The sequence below is a fragment of the Daphnia carinata genome, chromosome 7, assembly GCF_022539665.2.
Source record: "Daphnia carinata strain CSIRO-1 chromosome 7, CSIRO_AGI_Dcar_HiC_V3, whole genome shotgun sequence".
NCBI lineage: Eukaryota > Metazoa > Arthropoda > Branchiopoda > Diplostraca > Daphniidae > Daphnia > Daphnia carinata.
The window spans coordinates 713,052-735,448 of record NC_081337.1 but is presented as its reverse complement, the minus strand read 5'-3'; the positions used below and the strand labels follow the sequence as shown (position 1 = coordinate 735,448).

The 22,397-nt window shown below is 43.7% G+C and overlaps 3 non-coding genes across 3 annotated transcripts; all 3 read left to right on the top strand.

The window, feature by feature from the left end:
- Positions 1–4,262: 4,262 nt before the first annotated feature.
- Positions 4,263–4,334, top strand: Trnad-guc (transfer RNA aspartic acid (anticodon GUC)). The gene has a single exon. It is a non-coding gene; the product is annotated as a tRNA-Asp (tRNA).
- Positions 4,335–5,201: 867 nt separating this feature from the next.
- On the top strand, positions 5,202–5,273 carry Trnad-guc (transfer RNA aspartic acid (anticodon GUC)). The gene has a single exon. It is a non-coding gene; the product is annotated as a tRNA-Asp (tRNA).
- An 867-nt stretch (positions 5,274–6,140) lies between these two features.
- Positions 6,141–6,212, top strand: Trnad-guc (transfer RNA aspartic acid (anticodon GUC)). The gene has a single exon. It is a non-coding gene; the product is annotated as a tRNA-Asp (tRNA).
- Positions 6,213–22,397: the final 16,185 nt, after the last annotated feature.

Genomic DNA, 22,397 nt, shown 5'->3' with positions numbered 1-22,397 from the left:
GTTGCCTTCCAAGCAGTCGATCCGAGTTCGATTCTCGGCCATCGCAGAAAATTAAACATTTGGTTGGTGAATTTCTTTAGGGCGTTGTCATTATGAAATGGATTTGTGACACTTGTTGACACTGATACACAAAGGTGGAAACAGAAAATCACTTAGTAATTGGAGACTAATCACTCTTTTATGCTGTGACTATAAAATTTTAGCAAAAATTTTTACAAGTAGACTAAAAAATATTTTACCGCAACTAGTAAGTCATGAACAAACCGGTAGAATAAACAATAGAAATATAACCCAGAATCTAACAACATACAGAAATATAATTGAATGGTTTTCAGATGAAAATACCAGTAGAAAAAACACAAAACTGGTTGTAAGTAAACATAAGCCAAGTGCAGCAGCAATAGTAAGTGTGGACTTTGAGAAGGCTTACGATATGGTAGACAGAACATTTTTATATGAAGCTATGAAGAATATGGGTTTTCAAGATTTATTTATTAAATATATACAAATTTTATACGAAAATTCAATAAGCATAGCATTTGTAAATGGGAAATTTGGAGAAAAAATTGAACTAAAAAGAGGAGTAAGGCAGGGATGTCCTTTATCAATGCATTTGTACATAATTTTTATTGAACTTTTTTTAAATTATCTCAAAGCTAACGTAAAACCTGTTTATATTGCAAAATCTAGTCATCAAATAAACGCTTTCGTAGATGATGTATCGATTTTTATTAACCAGTATGATGAACTGAAAGAACTAGAAGAATGTGTTACGGAATTTGAGGACGCAACCAATTCTAAAATAAATAAAAATAAGTCGAATATGTTAGAATTAGGAGCATGGGGGAAGAATGGGGAAAAACCAGTAACATGGATAAAAGCTGCAGAATCGATAAAAATGTTAGGAAGCCCTTGGTACCGAGACATTGAAACAACAATAATACAGAACTGTAAATTTATATTAGGGGAAATAAAACAAAGCTTACATAACACTTTTAATAGGCTTTTAACTATACAACAAAAAAGCAATCTTTTTTTAACACTTTTATTTCTCCAAAATCCTTTCACCTGGCAAATATTTTACCTATACCTAGAGACACACGGAGAAGATCCAGCAAATAGGACTAAATTCTATTTGGCAGCACAAATTTGAAAGATTAGCAAACGACGAGCTTTACCTTGCAACCGATGAAGGATTATTAAACATAAGCAATGTTCAAATGAAATATCCTTCCCTCTTTTTAGAAAACCTGATTGTTCACTTAATGAAAAATCCCAAAAGCGAAAATGGGAAAATGCTTAGTTACTGGTTAGGATTTAAACTGATAAAAATTCTAGACATTACACCTGGACCAAGCTGTCATAACCTCCTTTATTTTTAAAAAATGTTGTGGAAGATATTCACAAAATAGGACAAAAAACAATATTAACCCAGGAAATTAAGACCAAAGAAATATACCTTATACTAATCAATGAAGTTAAAAAAAACCCAAAGATAATTACAAAAAATCCAACTACTAATTTTAGACCAGGTTTTAAAGCACTAACACAAAATTTTTATCACCTTTGCAAAAATAACATCTTTTTATGCAAATCCATAATGTACTCCCAACCAAAGATAGATTAATTAAATGTAACCAAATAACATCATCTACCTGTGACCGATGTGAAGAAATAGAAACAATACATCACTTATTTCAATGTAAAGTAACTAAACCAACAGTTAAATACATTCAAAGATGCATTTCAAGAATATACGAAAACAAATTTTGCCCAAATTTAAAACAACTATATTTATTAGATTTCCCCAAAACTACAAAACAAAAGCAAAATAAAGCAATTTTTTATCAGCAAACATAAGCATTATCTTGTGGGAAAAAAGGAAAAAGGAAAATTTTATGAATGAATTTATTACCTCTTTAAAATTAGAAGAAAAACAAATAGAAAATAATCCAAATTTTAATTTATGGTTTTAAAGATAATTAAGAAATACAAACAAACAAGGTAATATAAAAAAAGGGCCAGATGACATAAGCTTTTTAGCGTTTAGTTAAGCCACAGAACAATTGAAGTAAAGTATAGCCATCTATTGGCTGAAGAAAAAAAGTACGTAGATGGGTGACCGCTTGGGAATACGGGATGCAGTTGGCACCAAAAATTAAAAAAAATTTAACCCGGGCCTTCTGGGTGAGAGCCAGGTATCCTAACCACTAGACAATATGGGACTTGACGTCCTGAGCAGACGTGTTTTTTCTGAGCACCTGGGTTTTACATCTGTTTACATTAGACCCCGATAATATATTTACATTTATCCGACATAATCCGGGTTATTTCATCAAGAATTCCTATTTTATCCTATTTTATTCATTCCTGGATTTTTCCATCTGCATTTACATTTATTTTGGGGTTTTTTCTTAGTAGTATTGGGTTTTTTCTGGATTTTAAAGTATCTCTTTTATGTAACTGGTCACTGGGGTAGTAATCAATGGCAGAGGATGGAGCATCTAGTAGTAGAAATGCTACTAGAGTAAGACTCCATGGAACCAAAATAAAAATTCCTGTTCCTCTGCCAAACATTTTACGATGTGGGGAGCCTACATGCCGAGGTGAGAGGGGAAACGGGCCCTGGTCAGTGGAACGTAGGAAACAATTGGTGGAGAAACACATCAAAGAACGCCATTCCAGAAATGGGGTTCAGTTCGCGACCCAGTATGTCTGCATTGGCTGCAAGAAGGAATTTAATTCCTTTATTTCAGTCGGCAGGCATGCCAGACCATGCACTGAGTCTCTCTCTGCCAGTATTCTCCGCCAATCACTCGAACTCACCGTTTCCTCTGAAATTGGTGGTTCGCAGTTGTCTCCAAACTCCCGTGACACTCATCTCCCCACTTTTCCCCCTTGCAGAATAGAGGGGGATAAAATTATTTTAAAATACCCCGGGAGAACAACTAAATGTCCTGGGGTTGAATGGACTAGCCTGGCAACAAACACCCGCGCCATGGCTAGTATCCATCGACACCTAGAGACAGCCCACACACTCCGACTTGAAAAGTATTGGGAATGCGGGGTGTGTGGATTTGCTGGAGATGGCACCACCCTTAAAGGACATTACCAAAGGCTACATTCTGATACCCAACCATCACCCTCAGTCCGATTTGCAGGGATTTCCAACTTGGATACCTCTAGCCGTGATTCTTCTGATGCAGAGATTTCCCCAGAGGAGGTCGCTGCATTGGAAGAGGAACGTGATGAGCTATCCGTGATCGAGGTCCCAGTAATCGAGGAAGTGGTCCCTGGTAATGTCCTAACTCCGGCAAATTTTAGCACCAGCCCCATTTTAGATATTGAGAGGGAGTTCTCAACATCTTTTAATACACAAAATTTTAGCTGGATTTATGAACTCCCTCCTCAAGAAATTGGCAACCCACTCATTTTATCACCGAAAATTTTACTCCCCCTACCTGACCCTGAATCCTCAACCATCACCTCCAGTCAGCTAAACAATCGAGGACGCAGTCAAAATAGCTCAGAAGTGCAGAGCCAAAGAGTCTGCGATTTTGTTAGTCTCTGGGTTCCTGCCTTCTCGAGCTGTGAGACTCTTCAAGACCTAGAAGAAGTCCTCGGACGTTGCACAGCTGACTGCTTACCTAAAGCACAGATTTTACAAGACCCTAGCCCCGAAAAACCCCGAGGAAACCCTAATAAAAGAAATCGAAATCAAAACCGAAAAATTCCTTTGCCGACCTATGAACCGGCTGATAGCGATATCGCTTTCAACGCCAATGATTATCGTTTGATCTCTAAGGTCGCCTTCGGCATCATAGTGTTCTGATACCTATTCTTTCTCTTGCGATAGAACGCTATGTGACCATGTCTGAGAACAAACGGAAAATATATTAAAAGCGCTTCGAAAGCACACACTACAAGTATATAAAAAAGAGCTAAAACACGACAACATTACCAAAGGGGACTATATACGTATTAAATATCAAATACCAGAAAATCACGTAATACGTTAGATAAAACCAAAACTAGAATTCGGAAATAAGAACGACATATTCACGTTCGTTTGTTGTGTTTAATCTGTAGGGTCAGTAGGGTGTTTCCTTGCCATTTCAGTCTACACGTGGATCACTGCCTATTTTGATTCGCTCCTGAATGTAGACCAACTACAGTGGTCAATGACTAGCAGTTGGTACTCGACAAGTGTTCGCTTTATGCTGCTTGGAGATAATGCGAGGGATTGGTGATAACTCATCACGTCCTCGGTAGTATAGTGGTCAGTATCCCCGCCTGTCACGCGGGAGACCGGGGTTCAATTCCCCGTCGGGGAGAGGATGGGTTGCGGTGCTCAATTGCCAACGATTTTGTTTCAGACACCTTTAAAATTAAGAGAGGGAAACCAAGCACGCTTTTCTCCTACATGCAGTTTTAATGGTCGTGCTCTCGTGGAAACAACTATACACGATTGAGCATTGGTTTCTTAAATTTCGACAATTACACACGTTCTTCTCGCCCACGAAACATAAGATTTTCACTCGTCGAATCTTGTATGACGCGCCACCTGCTGTTTGCTTCTTGAATCCTGCGGTGCAGATGATTGATATAGAGCCTAGCCTACGCCATCTGCTATTTCTTTCGCTGACTATATAGGACATTTGACTTAAAAATTCCTTCGCCGACCTATGAACCGGCTGATAGCGATATCGCTTTCAACGCCAATGATTATCGTTTGATCTCTAAGGTCGCCTTCGGCATCATAGTGTTCTGATACCTATTCTTTCTCTTGCGATAGAACGCTATGTGACCATGTCTGAGAACAAACGGAAAATATATTAAAAGCGCTTCGAAAGCACACACTACAAGTATATAAAAAAGAGCTAAAACACGACAACATTACCAAAGGGGACTATATACGTATAAAATATCAAATACCAGAAAATCACGTAATACGTTAGATAAAACCAAAACTAGAATTCGGAAATAAGAACGACATATTCACGTTCGTTTGTTGTGTTTAATCTGTAGGGTCAGTAGGGTGTTTCCTTGCCATTTCAGTCTACACGTGGATCACTGCCTATTTTGATTCGCTCCTGAATGTAGACCAACTACAGTGGTCAATGACTAGCAGTTGGTACTCGACAAGTGTTCGCTTTATGCTGCTTGGAGATAATGCGAGGGATTGGTGATAACTCATCACGTCCTCGGTAGTATAGTGGTCAGTATCCCCGCCTGTCACGCGGGAGACCGGGGTTCAATTCCCCGCCGGGGAGAGGATGGGTTGCGGTGCTCAATTGCCAACGATTTTGTTTCAGACACCTTTAAAATTAAGAGAGGGAAACCAAGCACGCTTTTCTCCTACATGCAGTTTTAATGGTCGTGCTCTCGTGGAAACAACTATACACGATTGAGCATTGGTTTCTTAAATTTCGACAATTACACACGTTCTTCTCGCCCACGAAACATAAGATTTTCACTCGTCGAATCTTGTATGACGCGCCACCTGCTGTTTGCTTCTTGAATCCTGCGGTGCAGATGATTGATATAGAGCCTAGCCTACGCCATCTGCTATTTCTTTCGCTGACTATATAGGACATTTGACTTAAAAATTCCTTCGCCGACCTATGAACCGGCTGATAGCGATATCGCTTTCAACGCCAATGATTATCGTTTGATCTCTAAGGTCGCCTTCGGCATCATAGTGTTCTGATACCTATTCTTTCTCTTGCGATAGAACGCTATGTGACCATGTCTGAGAACAAACGGAAAATATATTAAAAGCGCTTCGAAAGCACACACTACAAGTATATAAAAAAGAGCTAAAACACGACAACATTACCAAAGGGGACTATATACGTATAAAATATCAAATACCAGAAAATCACGTAATACGTTAGATAAAACCAAAACTAGAATTCGGAAATAAGAACGACATATTCACGTTCGTTTGTTGTGTTTAATCTGTAGGGTCAGTAGGGTGTTTCCTTGCCATTTCAGTCTACACGTGGATCACTGCCTATTTTGATTCGCTCCTGAATGTAGACCAACTACAGTGGTCAATGACTAGCAGTTGGTACTCGACAAGTGTTCGCTTTATGCTGCTTGGAGATAATGCGAGGGATTGGTGATAACTCATCACGTCCTCGGTAGTATAGTGGTCAGTATCCCCGCCTGTCACGCGGGAGACCGGGGTTCAATTCCCCGCCGGGGAGAGGATGGGTTGCGGTGCTCAATTGCCAACGATTTTGTTTCAGACACCTTTAAAATTAAGAGAGGGAAACCAAGCACGCTTTTCTCCTACATGCAGTTTTAATGGTCGTGCTCTCGTGGAAACAACTATACACGATTGAGCATTGGTTTCTTAAATTTCGACAATTACACACGTTCTTCTCGCCCACGAAACATAAGATTTTCACTCGTCGAATCTTGTATGACGCGCCACCTGCTGTTTGCTTCTTGAATCCTGCGGTGCAGATGATTGATATAGAGCCTAGCCTACGCCATCTGCTATTTCTTTCGCTGACTATATAGGACATTTGACTTAAAAATTCCTTCGCCGACCTATGAACCGGCTGATAGCGATATCGCTTTCAACGCCAATGATTATCGTTTGATCTCTAAGGTCGCCTTCGGCATCATAGTGTTCTGATACCTATTCTTTCTCTTGCGATAGAACGCTATGTGACCATGTCTGAGAACAAACGGAAAATATATTAAAAGCGCTTCGAAAGCACACACTACAAGTATATAAAAAAGAGCTAAAACACGACAACATTACCAAAGGGGACTATATACGTATTAAATATCAAATACCAGAAAATCACGTAATACGTTAGATAAAACCAAAACTAGAATTCGGAAATAAGAACGACATATTGACGTTCGTTTGTTGTGTTTAATCTGTAGGGTCAGTAGGGTGTTTCCTTGCCATTTCAGTCTACACGTGGATCACTGCCTATTTTGATTCGCTCCTGAATGTAGACCAACTACAGTGGTCAATGACTAGCAGTTGGTACTATATATAGGAAAATATATTAAAAGCGCTTAAAAACCACACACTACAAGTTTATAAAAAAGAGCTAAAACACGACAACATTACCGGGGGGACCTAAATACGTGTAACGAGCCCACGCCTCTTACATCCCTCAAGCATTTAACAAGTAAAAGTGAATGTAATCCCTCCCATTTTACTTTGATATTTGTGTCTTGTCTTAGTATAAATACCGCATGTATTGTACCTTGCAATTTCGAGTTGTTTTGGCAACTCACTAGAAATACACGGGGTTTGAAACTCTTACAATTCGAGGTCCCAACGAGACTAACACTTGATGTCCAGTAAAAAGTTTCTTACCCCTATCTTATTTCAGTGTTGTGCTCTACATTTCCCCGACGATTCTCCAAGTCTCCAAAACTCTACCTACTAGATCAAAGAACATCATTGAAGTTAAGCGAATGCCGTTTGGTTATCTTGCACTAGAGACTACTCGTAAAGAGAATACTTTGTACCCAAACGTTGTCGGCGAACTATCTCCACCTTTGTAACCCATACTACCCAAATTTCTCAAGGCGCTCCTTTTCTTTTTCTAAGCTTTCGCTTTCCTATTTAAGACTTTCTATCTCTCTCCTAAGGATTTTCTTTTCCCTTGACCTTGTTTCTACTCGTGCTAGTGGCACTACGGGAATAAGGCTTAGAGTGTCAGCATTTTGGTGCGACTTCCCAGGCCGGTATCCAATGGCGATGTCGAATTCTTGTAGTTTGAGTGCCAATCTAGCTAATCTTCCTGCGGGTTCAGTCTTGCTCATCAGCCATTGTAAAGGTCTATGGTCGGCAAATACGGCGAATCTTCCCCCGTATAAATTTGTTTTAAACACGTCGATTGCGTCGATGATTGCGTAAGCCTCTTTCTCTGTGGTTGACCACTTGGCCTCGCGGTCGTTCAAGTGTTTAGAGCTATACGCTATGACGACTTCCGTGCCGTCTGATTCACGGGGTTTCTGTACGTCGGACTACGCTAAATCCGCTGATTGAGGTAGAGTCTGTATCTGAGCCAAGACTGCTCCTATTCCGTATCCTGAAGCATCAATGTAGATGATAAATTCGCGCATGAAATCTGGATAGCCTAGGATAGGTCTAGTTATGAGACAGTTCTTGATACAGTCAAAGGCGTCACTTTGTTCCTCTCCCCATTTTCACTCGGCTGATTTTCTCGTGAGCGCTGTCAATGAGTGGGCTTTATCAGCAAAAGCCTGGACGAATTTCCTGTAATAGCTAGCAAGACCTAAAAATGAGCTCAGTTCTTTCACGTTTTTGGGAGCTGGGTATGTGATGATTGCTTCTAACTTTTTCGTACTCGGTGTTATTCCTTTTTTCGAGACAATTTATCCTAACTCTTCTTTAAAAAATTTACATTTCTTCCTTTTTAACTTGAGCCCTGCGTCTTTAAGAAGCTTGAACACTGTTTCCAGATGTTTCACATGTTCTGTAATGTTATTACTGAACACTATGATGTCATCGAGATAAACCAATGCGAATTTGAACAATGCCGATTTCAAGATTCCTCTGAAGACGCATTTCTCCATCTTTTTTGGAGACTATTACAATTAACGCTGCAAATGGGCTGTGACTTTCTCTAATAATCTTGTTACTCAACATTACTTCTATTTTTGTTTTGACAATAAGTTGTAATGCTTCTGGTGTCCTGCGCAATCGTTGAGTAATTGGGGCGTTGTATCCTATGTTAATGGTATGCTTTACAGCAATTGCTAGACCCAAATCTGATTCCTTTTCTGCGAATGGTGCTTCCTGTTTTCTCAGTAGAATTTCGATTGCAATGCGTATCTGATCAGAGATGTTGGTCGTTTCACTTTCTTGGGTTGGTTTAATTCGTTTAGATTTCTTGTTATTGTCTGATTGGGAAAAAGATTCTAGGCTGCGATAATCTGCTTCTGTAAGGTCATTGTTGTCGTTATATTCTGTTAAACGGTCTAGGAGGAGTGGGATGTGGGTGCCTGCCTTCCCAAACGTTAGGCTGTAGATGGGATGTATGTTCTTTCCAATGTTGTGTTCTATCCCAAAATGGTCGTAGCTGATCTGCCTGTTCCAGGTGTTAATTTTTACATTGTTGCTTGATAAAAAGTCCAATCTCAAGATACAATTTTCGTTCAGATTTTCCATTACATAGACATGATGATTATACATACGAAAGTAACTTACTTTCGACCCTAAGGGTGTAGACGAGATCTATTTAGCTCTTTTAAAGATTTTCTTACCTCGCCCCCTGCAACCGCCCTCTCCGATCAGACGTCTTTTTGCTCTTGTCTAGACATGTCGCAAAATTTCCCTCGTTCGGGGCTAGGCCCACGTGCCCACACAGCACACTACTGTCCTTTAGACGACAATTTTTGGTCCTCATTGGACCACTAGGACGTACATAAGACGCGGCGAAATTCATAAATGACGTGTTTTGGCTGCCTTCTGCACATCTAGATGTCCGGCAGAAACGGAGCCCGTGTGCGTCTTTAACCAGTCGTCCACAATGAGTTTAAGCGGTGAACTGGACCACTCTTGGACCACTTAATAAAATTTAATAGATATTAATAATAATAATAAATATTAATAATAAAATTTCAATAGATGTGGCTGTGGCTGGTATCGAACTCGGGTCATCCACACCACAGTCGGATGCTCTTTCCAGTTGACCATACTATACTTACGTAATTCACAATTTTCAAGCAATACAATAGAAACATAGAAAAATACTTCAGTTTTTTTTTGGCAACAGGTCACAAAAAAATGTTTTAAACATAAAGTTAAAGTCGAAATTAAGTTAGACCCTCGATCCTTTAAATGTAATTATACAAATCAGGTTAAATTTTTTTAGATTTTGAAACTTAATCATGGTTTGTAAATATTTTAAGAAAATGAATTATTTGAGGTAATAGTCCTATCATAACTAATGCTTGCTTTGAGCATTTTTTGTGCTAAATAAAATATATTTTTCTAACTCCCTAATTTCATGCAATTTACATATCAATTTACTTACTATTTTAGTTGCAAAGAATAAAATTTGAACATTCTACGTTTGAATTTCATGTATGTAAAAACTGGCAACACAGGATTTGGCAAAATGTGGGACTAAAGAAGTCAGGAAAAGATGTTGTGATTTTCCTTGACAACAACGGTCGCTGCAGCACATCTGTTACCGCGCCTATATCGGTCCCATCCTGGTTGTCCTAGTGGGACGGATTTAGGATGTCTTCTAGCTTACAATTGTTGTCTGGGTGGTGATTCGAGAAATTTTCGCAGCTATTATAACGACCAAGTTCCTATCAGTTACGAAGGTGATCGCCAGCGTGATCAGTTTTTTCAGGGATCGTGAGTTTAGAGAACGCTTGTGGCACGAGCGTCAGTTACAGCGTAATCAAAGCGACTTTCGTAGCAGATCGACTAGAAGAAGACTGGACTATAGCTTGGCTGATGAATCATCTCAGTACTACGGTAGAAGTGATGTATACGGTCAACGGTACGACGCGTAGTTTGAGCCCCATCGGTACACCCCCGAATTTCACGACGATCCATATGCCTATACGATCGAGTACGATGCTATCTACGATGATGATAGGCAAGAAGTAACGGATGAGTGGTATGAAGAGGAGGAGACGGTGGAGCGAGGACGTTCATGGCGCCCAGGTGCGCTGAAGAGAAGCTTCCCCCACAACCGCTAGAAGAGGCATCTCGAGATCCGACATCGTTTTCCGCGGCCGTTATTCCTAAAGAAATCTGCCGTGAGATTGCATCGCTCTTAGCGGTTGGGGTTTCGACGGATCAGTCAAAGTTTGTGTCAAGAGAATTTCCGTTGCTCTTTGAGGAGGAAGGTTTTTCTCTTAAACCCCCGAAGTTAGATGGGTGGATGAGCAGGCGCGCGAAAGAGAAGAACGTCCTTAAAACAGTCAACTCAATGGAGAAGACCATAGTGAAAACTCAGCTGAAAATTATGGACATCGGCCCACCATTGATCGACTTATACGCGCGGGTGTCAGCTACACCAGACGATACACCAGCAGGTGTTCGCGTACGCCGTTCATTGCAAGCAGCCTTACAGCAGTAGGGTAGAGCTTTTACGCACATTTCAAGAAAGCGCCGAGAATCAGTAGTCAGCGCCACAGACCCTAGGGTTGGCTATTTGCTGAAAGACGAATCCATTTTCACTGCCGGGAAGGAGGCCCGCGAGCAACTTTTCACCGGTGAGTTTCTGAGCCTCATTCTTAAGGAAGCAAGCCAAGATGAGACTCTAGCAAAGCGGGATCAAGCGGCAGCTGCCGCTTCCCGGGGAAGAACAAGCCCGGTTAGGATGGTTCGCTACAGCCAATTCGTCGATAATCTGGCCCACGTGATTATGGAGACGATTCGCATCCAGCGGTTCGAAACACGGGCAGAGGGAGAAACGATCCGAGAGGTGGCCACGGGCGCGGTAGCTCCAGAGGAAGGTGTGAATTATTAAGACCTCAGGTTTCTTTTTCCCTAGCTATTCCCGTCCTTAAAGCAGTAGAAATCGGCGCTAGATTGCGTTATTTTTCGGAAAAATCGGCATCGATTACTAACGACCCTTGGGTGCTCGATACAGTAGCTACCGGCGTAAAACTGAATTTTATTTCGCCTCCGTTGCAACACTTTCCTCCACATCCCGTAGTTATGTCAGAAGAGATGCAGGCGGTTTGCGACGCCGAAGTAGTTAACCTGCTAAGCAAACAAGCTATTTCCGAAGTTGCGGATAATTCAGAGGGTTTTGTGTGTTCGTTCCTTTGCGCGCCAAAGAAGGCTGGGGGATTTCGACCGATCGTGAAATTAAAGCCCGTTAACAGGTTCATAGAATACCAATAACATAATAACACATACATAATAACATTTTAAGATGGAAAGCTTGGAAACCGTCCGGTTTCTCGTCAGGGAAGGGGACTTGTTCATTAAGTTAGACCTCAAGGACGCATACTTGACAGTAACGGTGCATATTTCTCACTAAACGTACCTGCGCTTTGCATGGAAGGGGCGTATTTATCAGTTTTGTTGCATGGCTTTCGGCCTTTCCCCTGCCCCTCGGATATTTACGAAACTACTGAGGGTGGTGGTAGCCTTTCTGAGACAACAAGGTCTCGGATTGGTTAGTTTTCTAGACGATATTCTACTTTTGAACATTTCGGAGGGGGGGGGGGTCGCACTGATCTTACGAAAACCTTGAGTCTATTGCAAGCCTTAGGTTTTTTGATTAATTGGGAAAAATCAGTAGTCGTCCCCACCCAAATAATTGAGTACTTAGGTATGATTGTTGATTCTGTCAAAATGTCATTCGCGCTGCCCGGTACCAAGGTTCGGGAGGTGAAAAGACTATGTGAGGACGCATTGGGCGCCAAACAGGTATCGTTACGCAAGGTGGCTTCCGTTTTAGGAAATTTCACGTGGGCTATTCCAACCATTCCTTTTGCCCAGTATCACTATAGAAGCATGCAGCGCTTTTATCTATTAGAATCCAGGAAGGCGAACGATGATCTCAGTAGCAAATGCAAGTTGTCGTCTGAGGCGGAAGCCGACTTAAAATGGTGGATGGCGAATTTGGAACTAACAAATGGGAAGGTATTCTTTCCACGAAAACCCGATATTGAAATATGTTCGGACGCTTCACTATCCGGGTGGAGGGCTGTATGTAATGGAGTTACAACTCAGGGCCCTTGGACGGTTGATCAACTGAACTTACACATCAATTGTCTGGAACTTTTAGGCGCCTTCTACGCGCTACAATCGTTCGTTGGAGCATCATATGATCTCTCGGTTAGAATGTTTCTTGATAATTCTACCGCGGTATGCTACATTAATAAAGGGGGAGGAACCAGGTCAGTCGAGATCACTGCCATGGCTAAGTTACTTACAAATTTTTGTGAGCAACGAAAACGCTCGGTTGAAGCGGTTTATTTAGCAGGCATTCTAAGCGTAGATGCGGATAGAGAATCCTGATCCACCCCCGACACGAGCGATTGGATGCTAAGTCGACAGGTTTTCAACGATCTAAGTAAGATTTGGCCGATGGATGTCGATCTATTCGGGTCGTCCTGGAATACGCAGTCGACTCGCTTCGTCTCTTGGCGGCCTCAATCTGGTTGCATGGCGGTTAACGCTTTTTCGGTAAACTGGAACGATTTCGTGGGTTACGTTTTCCCCCCTTTCTCCATGATTCCGAAATGTCTTGAGAAAATCAGGAGAGAGGAAGCTAATGTTGTAATGATTTGTCCAGTGTAGCCGGCACAGCCCTGGTATCCAGTTCTTTTGGAGCGGGTGTGCGAAACACCGCGTTTTCTGCGTCAGACCAGCAGCCTATTGCTGTCAGCGAAAGGCGATACCCACCTTCTACTAGTATCAGGCGCACTCCAATTAGCCGCATGGAAATTGTCCGGAGTTCCGAAATAAAAGAGGGTAAGGCTTTTCGGACTCATTGGTCGACCTCCTCGTGGCCGGCAATCGTGCATCAACCCTTTCAACCTACGAGTCTGCGTGACGGACTTGGGAAGATTGGTGTTTTCAACGGGATGAAAATCCCTTGTCAACTACTTTAATCTTCATACTCGAATTCCTGACGGAGCTTTATTCAACCGGAAAATCGTACAGCAAGATAAACGCGCATCAGTCGATGCTGTCTAGAACACACCCGCTTATCGATGGCCATTCGATCGGCTCACATCCGCTTGTTAGGAATTTACTGAATGGTTGCTACAATTTAAATCCACCGAAACCTAAATACAATTCGTCGTCGGACCCCGATGTGGTCATAGTCTATGTGGCATCCCTGGGAGAAAACCAGTCGCTATCCTTACCCATGTTATCCCGTAAGACAGCGGTTTTACTGGCCTTGGCGTCGCTTCTTCGGGTTTCTGAACTAGCTTCTATTAATTTGTCGTCCGTCACGTTCTCAAATAACAGTATGAGTTTCTCGTTGTTAAAGCCATGGAAGGCCCAGCACAGCGGACCCTTGTAATCGATTCTTATTCCGTCTTTGCTAGACCCCGGATGTTGCCCAGTAGAAGCCGCCAGGTCGTACATCGAAGCTACCTCTTCATTTCGAAATCATTCCAACAGTAACTCCTTTCTTGTCTCATTCTACAAGCCGCATCGTGGTGTTACTGCAAACACTATTAGCGGATGGATACGTTCGACCCTCACGGCCGCCGGGATAGACACATCGATATTTTCTGTGCATTCTACCAGAGGGGCTGCAGCCTCAAAGGCCTTTAGGGCCGGTGCTTCAGTAGATTCAATTCTTAAGGCTGGGCATTGGACTAGGGAGTCCACGTTCAGCAAGTTCTACAAAAAAAATTCAGTTCCGTCAGTCGCCGCAACCGTTTTCAGCTCGGCAGTTTAAAATTAGCGCACAACCTGCTTTGAAATCACCCTTAGGGTCGAAAGTAAGTTACTTTCGTATGTATAATTGAGAATTACCAGGGGGATCGCTCTGCGATCCCGAAAGGTAATTATAATTATACGAGAAATAACGAGAGAGACCCTAAGGGTCTCTCAAATCAAAGAAATAAAAAAATCAAAATCAAAGAAAACAAAACAAGGAGTGTTGACTCGAGTTTGTTTTTTATACCACAAGAGGCGCCTGCAACACTCCTTGTTTTGTCCTCTTTGATTTTGCAGGAAAAAATTTAGCCAGTACAAAACAACAAATATAACGGGATGTATTTAGACAATAAAAATCTTTTTGTATCTTTATAAAGAAAAACCTTTGATAAATTCGGGAAAGAAACTAGAAGCTCTTGCGGCTTCTAGTTAAAAAGATACACGCAAAATAAAAAGAGGCCTAATTTGGGGAAAGCCCTATGCGAGGCAATGGCGGCGCGAAACGGAAAAACGGGGAAATTTTATACACATGAACGCACATATAACGTTCAGGGTTTTTTGTGTACAACTATGCGCTGCATATCGCTGGATAGAAAATTCATCTACGAGTACGCAGATTTTTTTTCTTAAACATAACTATAAGGGGTAATCCACAAATAAATAAAAACTAGGGGGACGTAGCGCCATAAGACGCCATGTTAAAAGGGCCAAAAAATGACCGAGTGTATAATATTTTTGGTGGGTACTGTATGATTGCTTATTAACCTGCAGGTCTCAGTCTCGTCCATCCAGATGCAGAGCAAGATATTAGCCGAATCCCTAATGGATAAGCAAGGCCAACTCCGAATTTGTTCACCCCGAGTTGTCTTTTGTGTTAGTATTTTCTTGGCATTTTTTTTCTGGTGCCACCAGTTTTTTTGCCACATGAGAAGCTGTCAGTTTTTTCGTTGTTTTGTTACACGATTTTGTGTTTTTTCCTGTTTGTTAGAAAATTCTGCTATTTTTGGTATGTTATTTGTTATTATCATTTGTTCTCCTCGCCACCTTTTACCTGCTACTTGGTTATTGGGCCCTTCTCAGTTCTTCGTCTCATTCGCTAAAAAATGTCTGATCGTAGAAGGCGGTTGCAGGGGGCGAGGTAAGAAAATCTTTAAAAGAGCTAAATAGATCTCGTCTACACCCTTAGGGTCTCTCTCGTTATTTCTCGTATAATTATAATTACCTTTCGGGATCGCAGAACAATCCCTCTGGTAATTCTCAATTAATGACATGCTTGTCGTCATTAATGTAACAATATATGGTGTTTACTACATTTGACGGCGGTTCGGATTGTTGATACGCGCTATATCAGCATTCTCGTGCAATGTGTGGCAAATAATAACCGTATTCCCAAGGATGCCGGGGGTGTTTGGTTGGTTTTGTCGTGGCTGTGGATATTGATGAGAATAGGCTGGGTTTTGATGATACACCTGTTAATTGCTGTGTGGTTGATAGTTTGGTCGATGGTAGTGTATCGGTCTGTTACTGTACGGAGGTCTCTGGGGTGTTTGTTGGTAAGTTGGGTAATTGGATTGTCTATACCCCTTGAAGGTACCTTCTCTTCGTGGTGAATTATAGTTGTTGCGGTATGGGCTGTTTCTTCTGCTACGATTGAAGTTTCTGTCAGGACTGGAACCTCTTCTATTCGATCTTTAGTGAAATCGAACTCGCGAATTTTGTGGTCTGGAGTATCGTTCGCTTGATCGCGAAGATCCTTGTTCTTATCGATCTGCTGCTCCTACGGTTATATCGGCATCCTACGATAATTCACGATTCTTATTAGTATTTTCCAATTCCCGTATTTTTTGTTTTAGGAATTCGATTTCTGTCTTTTGTTGTGGAAGTTCGTTATCTTGTTGTTTCTCGTGATGCGTTTTACCTGCGATTACTGCGTTTATTTCTTTGTCTTCTGCAGTATCTTTGCAATTTTGATTTTGGTAGAATCTCTCATTTTCCTGATTGTGTTTATGCGTCGGGCCTTCGACGATGGTTTGGTTTTGGTCCGACGTTTCTTCGTTGCCTTCAATGGAGTCGTATAGGCTGTTGATTCTTGATATAAAGGCTTTGCATTTTTCTTCAGGTTTCTGTTTCAGCGTCAAAAATTTTTTTCTTAGTGCTGCTAAGTCATATGCATCCTGTAACCTTGCAATGATGGCGGTTTTCCCCTCGTCGTACTTTAACTCGTCACCCTGCTCTTCTACGTAGTTTCCGTACCCTTCTAGGGCATCGCCTTTTAGTCTGTCGGAGAAGAATCGTATTCTTTGGTTGTTATCACAGTCGTTGTTACGTGCTACATGTTTTGCGTCCTTCAGCCACTCTGTTATTAGTTTATCAGTACATTTTCCTTTGAAAATTGGAATTGACTTTTTGTCTTCTCTCGAGAATAATTCTCCTAGCGCTTTTACGATTGTGTGGGTTGTGACCGAACCGATGTCATCGGCATCTGTTGTGTCGCGGTCAATTCTCAAAGTTTCCTTTTGCGGAAGACCCATTTTGATTCTTTGTTTGAGAGTCTGATACTTCTGTTCTAGTTGAAGGAGGTTATCGTTTTGGATCTCGATTTGGTTTTTGAGGTCGTCGTTGAGTTGCTGGAGTTCGGCGATTTCTTCTGATTCTAACTCGAAGTGGAGGGATTTGTCTCATCCTTCCGTTAGCGAGGTTAGGTCGTTTATCTCACTCACTAGCTTCGTTATCTCTCCTGGTTCGTTGGAGACGTCTAGATCTTCAGTTTCGGCTAATGTTACGTGTTGTTTCCTATATTCTTTTATTCTGTTCTCCAAATACTTAATTTTTTCCTCTCGGTCTCCCGCCTGTATGTTGATCTTCTGTAATTCCTCTTCAAGACTTTTATTCTTTGTATTAATATCTATCAGGCTTCTCCTTAACCCGGCTTTTTCGGTTAAGGTTTTTTCAAGGATTTCTTTTGTTTCCTTTGTTTCTTTCTGAAGTTGAACGAACCTTAACCCAGAGTTGTTACATGGTGGAGATGCTCCTGCGTTCTTACCTGGTCAACTGCACGTTTAACTCAGGTACGCGTTTGTTGTGAGGGGTCTCTGGGAGTCGAACCCAATAATTTATTGTTGGGCACGAGGCCACAACAACGGTCTGAGAAAACGTGTGATTGGCAGTGAGTCGCAGTGGGTCCTCGTTTGGATGTCACACGGGATAGGTGTGATTTCAGACGCTGGGGAAGGGGTCGTCGAAGAGCAGCTGAAGAGGCGGCGAAGGAGATTCAAACCTATTACACGGGTTTGAGGCCGGCGACACCTCTAAGTGCAGCGGCACGAGCTTCAACAAGATTTCAGGAGGCACGTGCAACATCAGTGCGATCTAAGGGGCGGTCGAGAGGTCCCCCTGGCGTGGTGAGTGAGCTCACTTTCGGGCGCAAAGGTACGTGGGTGACCAGAGAGGCGTCCCAACAAGGAGATATCCCAGACCTGACGCAGTTTGAGTTGGATTCCGAACCACAGGGTAAGGAATTCGTGGATACTCAGAGTCACCAGGTGTCAGAGAGACAAGAAACCAGGTGTGCTGCGGGAAGAGGGGGATTCGAGCCGACGGCTGCACATGAGCATCGTGAGCGTTCCCGTAGGGTTGGGAGCGAGGTTGACACACGATCCGAAGTGGGAGAAGAGGAACGACAGGAAGAGCGGCGGGTCAACCGAGACCAGAAATTGCATACGCGACGACTGGAGGTAGACGACGCTGCGTCGTTCATCAATCAAGTAGCAGGGCCCGTAAGTCAGGAAACCATCAAAATACAAGCCATTCCGGCGGAGAGTAGGCGGCGGAAGGCGGAGGCCGTTAGCAGCGATCAAGGGTCGCGGGCTCGGCAGACTATCGAAACGAACTCGTTCGAGACACAAGAGACGGTGACCGAAAACCAGGAAGAGGCGCGTCCAGTGTCAGTGCAGGCGGAAGGCGCTGCCGACAGGAGAAGCGCGGTTGGCGTGGAAGCCGACACCACTGGCATCAGCGAGAGATCGTCGGGTGCCGACAGCAGGCAGCTGTCGACGGAAGAACACGACGCGGTGGAAGAACGAGAAGTAGGCTTGGAAAGAAGAAGCCCGCGCGAAGGTCTTCGACCTAGGGCGTCTAGCACGTCGAACGCAGCGGTCTTCGTCAGGCCAGAAAGAAGTGGATTCAGTGTTGGGGATTCACCAAGGCGGCAATCCATAGCCCAAGAAGAGGAACTAGCTTGGGACCATTTTCTGGCTGAGGAGGAAGACATGGTGGAAAGGCCGATCTTTCAGTTTAAGGAGCCGGAGAAATTCCGTGGCACGGCCAAGGAAAATGCTGTGGAGTGGATTGACCGATTCGAAAGGATAGGTCGCCACAACAGATGGACCAATAATGACTTGGCGAGAGCGATAGACGTGTCTTGGCGTGTCGCTCGAAGAGGCGGCCTACAAGTGGATTGTAAACCTAGAGGCGCGAACGCGCGCCCAGAACACTGGGAAGACCGGAGAGAGAGATTTGTGGGGGAGCAAGGGCCAGCGCGCTAGAGGGAAGTGCCTGGACTCAAAACGTTGTTTCTGAAGCTGAAAGTTTGTTGCAGTGAACTTAAAAGCGACAAATGGAGAGGAAACCGCGGATGAGAGTCCAGGGGAAGGACGAGGACCTAACAAAATACTACCACGACGTTATGGACTTGTGCCGCATCGTGCAACCAGATATGGCGGAAGAAGTTTGTATTGACCACCTGTTCAGGAGGTTAAGCCCAGACCTTTACGAAAGGCTGTATGTGCTTGGAATCACGACCTGCGCGGAGTTCCTCGAAAAGGCAAGACTCCATGCAGATGCTGTGAAAACGGCCTACGAATGGGGCTATGAAGATGCACGCCGGGAGGGTGAGAAAGCTCCTATCGGGGCAGTAGGCCTTAATAAGATGCAAGAGCTCCAGCGGCAAATACAGGAGCTGCGGGATGAGCTGGCGAAGGCGAGAGGGCAGTCGAGAAAGAAGAGCATCGACGACTGAAAAGGCGAAAGGAATCGGAAGCCAAAGAAAAATTATCCGTTCCGATGCTACAATTGCAAGGAAGAAGGCCATATGGCAAGAAATTGTCCTAAAGAAAAGAGTCGAGAAAGCACGCCAAGGCCTACAAAGCCTACGAAGCCGGAGAGGGAGGAGCCAAAAGCAGCCTGTGCTGTGATTGGCGGAGAACCAAGTAAAGCAATTGGACAGCAACAGCCTACAGAGGTAATCTGGATTGGTGGTTGTCCAGTGGAAGCTTTAGTGGACACGGGAGCGGTCATTTCCGTCATCACGCCGTCATTAGCAAGCAAGTTGAACCTGAAAATCACCCCATGGGATGGGCCCATGGTGGTAACGGCGGATGGTCAGCCTATGCAACCGAGAGGAAAAGTTGCGCTGACAGTGATCAATAAAAACGCGTCGGTGGAAGGGGAAGTCGTTGTGCTGAAGACTTTCGGACCCGACTTCATTATGGGAAGAAATTTGTTAAAGTTCTTTAAAGAGCTAAAAATCTGCTTCAGTAGCCCCCCGACGGTGGAGCTCGGAGCGATTGACATCGGAGCTTCCGGAGGCAGAGATGCCATAAGGAAGGTGACCGCAACAGTGCGGGTCACGGTGCCAAAGAGAAGTGCGGTACCGGTGAAAGTGTCTATCCCAGACGGAGGAAACAAGGACGCAATTATGCTCCTCCGCCCGTCGAAAAAGCTGCTTGAAAAAAGTGGCTTATCGGCGGGGCACGCGTTAATCGACTCTACCAAGTCGAACTCGGTTGTTCACGTTATGAACGTGGATCACACGGATCATGTGATTGTGGAAGGAACATCCCTCAGAAAATTGGTGGCTGTCGACCAGAGCAGCAGTCTTCCCCTGGAGATGGAAGATGGACGTACGTCCGGAAGGGGCAGCGCTCGGCAGGGAAAGCTGAAATACCCGGCTATGTTCGAGAAATGTGTGGCGAAGACACTGGCAGGGGAGGATCGTGAGGACTTCATTTCGCTTCTGATGAGTTTCCAAGATGTGTTCGCTGAATGCAGCGATTGTCTTGGGCAGTGTACTGTCTTGGAGCATGCTATACCTACGGGTAATGCAGCGCCGATCAAACAGTTACCAATGCGACGCGCCTGGCAGGAACGAGAGCTCATTAAGGCAGAGGTAGACAAGATGCTGCGGCAGGGGATTACTGAACCTGTGCAAAGCCCCTGGTCATCGCCAATCGTCCTTGTAAAAAAGAAGGATGGGAAGTGGCGATTTTGCATCGATTACAGACGTCTAAATGACGTAACGACGAAGGACTTCTATCCACTTCCGCGCATCGACGATGCGTTATCGAAGCTGGAGGGAGCGACGCTTTTCAGTATTGTAGACTTTCAGAGCGGGTACTGGCTGGTTCCAGTTGCCGAAGGAGACAAGCCAAAGACAGCGTTTGTGACGCCTGACGGCCTTTATCAGTTCCGTGTGATGCCATTTGGATTGTGTTCAGCACCGAGCACATTCCAGCGGCTCATGGATATTGTATTGGCAGGGCTCAAGTGGACCGATTGCCTTGTGTACATGGATGACGTAGTCATCTTTGTGAGGATGCAAAGGAACATCTGGAGAGGCTCGGAAAGGTCTTGTCATGCTTCCGGAGGGCGAATTTAAAGCTGAAGATCGAAAAGTGTGCCTTCGGGAATGAGCGTGTGCGAATGTTGGGCCACGTCGTGAGCCGAGCCGGAATTGAACCAGATCCTGACCACTGCAAAGGCATCGAAAAGTTCCCTGGCCCAAACCTCAATGCTAGTGAAAAAGTAAAGAGGAAGTGGGTGAAGAGCCTTGTAGGCCTTTGCTCTTTCTATCGCAAGTTTGTGCCGAACTTCGCCAAGCCGGCGTATCCACTCACGGCAATCGAGGGAAAAGGAATGTTCCGGTGGGGAGAGCCAGAGCAGAGTAGCTTTGCAGAGTTGAAGGCGGCGCTGGTAAAGGCAGTTCGGCTGGCGCATCCAGATTATGCAAAGACTTTTGAGGTACACCCAGACGCTTGCGACTACGGAATAGACGCAGCGTTGATGCAAGACAGGGATGGACATGCCATGCCCATTTGTTTTGCGAGCCGAGTGTTAAACAAGTCCGAGAGGAACAACTCCATCACTGAAAAGGAGTGCCTGGCTATGGTATGGGCCATGAAAAAGTTTCGCCCATATATCTGGGGAACGAAGGTGGTGGTGAAGACAGATCATCATGCCCTGTGCTGGCTGATGACAAAACAGGAGTGGCAGACTAGAACGATGGAGTTTGTCGTTGCAAGAGTACGACATAAGCATCTGCTACAACAAGGGAAGTCTCCATGAGGATGCAGATGCCCTGTCGCGTTACCCAATACAAGAAGGGGTGGAGAAAGAACACGCGACACCTATCCCAGTTGCGGCCATGGCGATGGACGTTCATTCCTGGACCGCTAATATTGGTCAAAAGATTTGTATCACAAATCCATTTCATAATGACATCGCCCTAAAGAAATTCACCAACCAAATGTTTAATTTTCTGCGATGACCGAGAATCGAACCATCGAACCAATCGAACCATGTTCTGTATTGCTAATCTGGCCTTGAATCGAAGTGGACCACACCCATCATCCGTCGACGTTGGTATCGAGCAGTTGTTTTCGTTACTGCGTTGTATTCCAAAAAGGGGGCTAAGTGTGGCTAATTACTGTTAAACGGGTTAATGTTAAGTTATGCAGATTGTTGCAACAATAAATTATTTAATTCCATTTCGTCAAGTGGTAAGTTTTTAAAGGGGTTTTCCAGTGGAAAGTAAACTTGTCTCGGGCTTGTGCATTTAAAATAAGTAAAAATAAGCGAAAGGCATTACAATGCAATAAAAGAGAAATAGATGTTACGGCGCAAATGTAGCGCTGCAGCGTATAATATCTGGCAACGCGTGTTTATTAATCGTATAGTTTTGGCGCCTTTCTGTTTTCCTATATTTCTCTTCCTCTTGCAACTTTTCGTCCGCTGT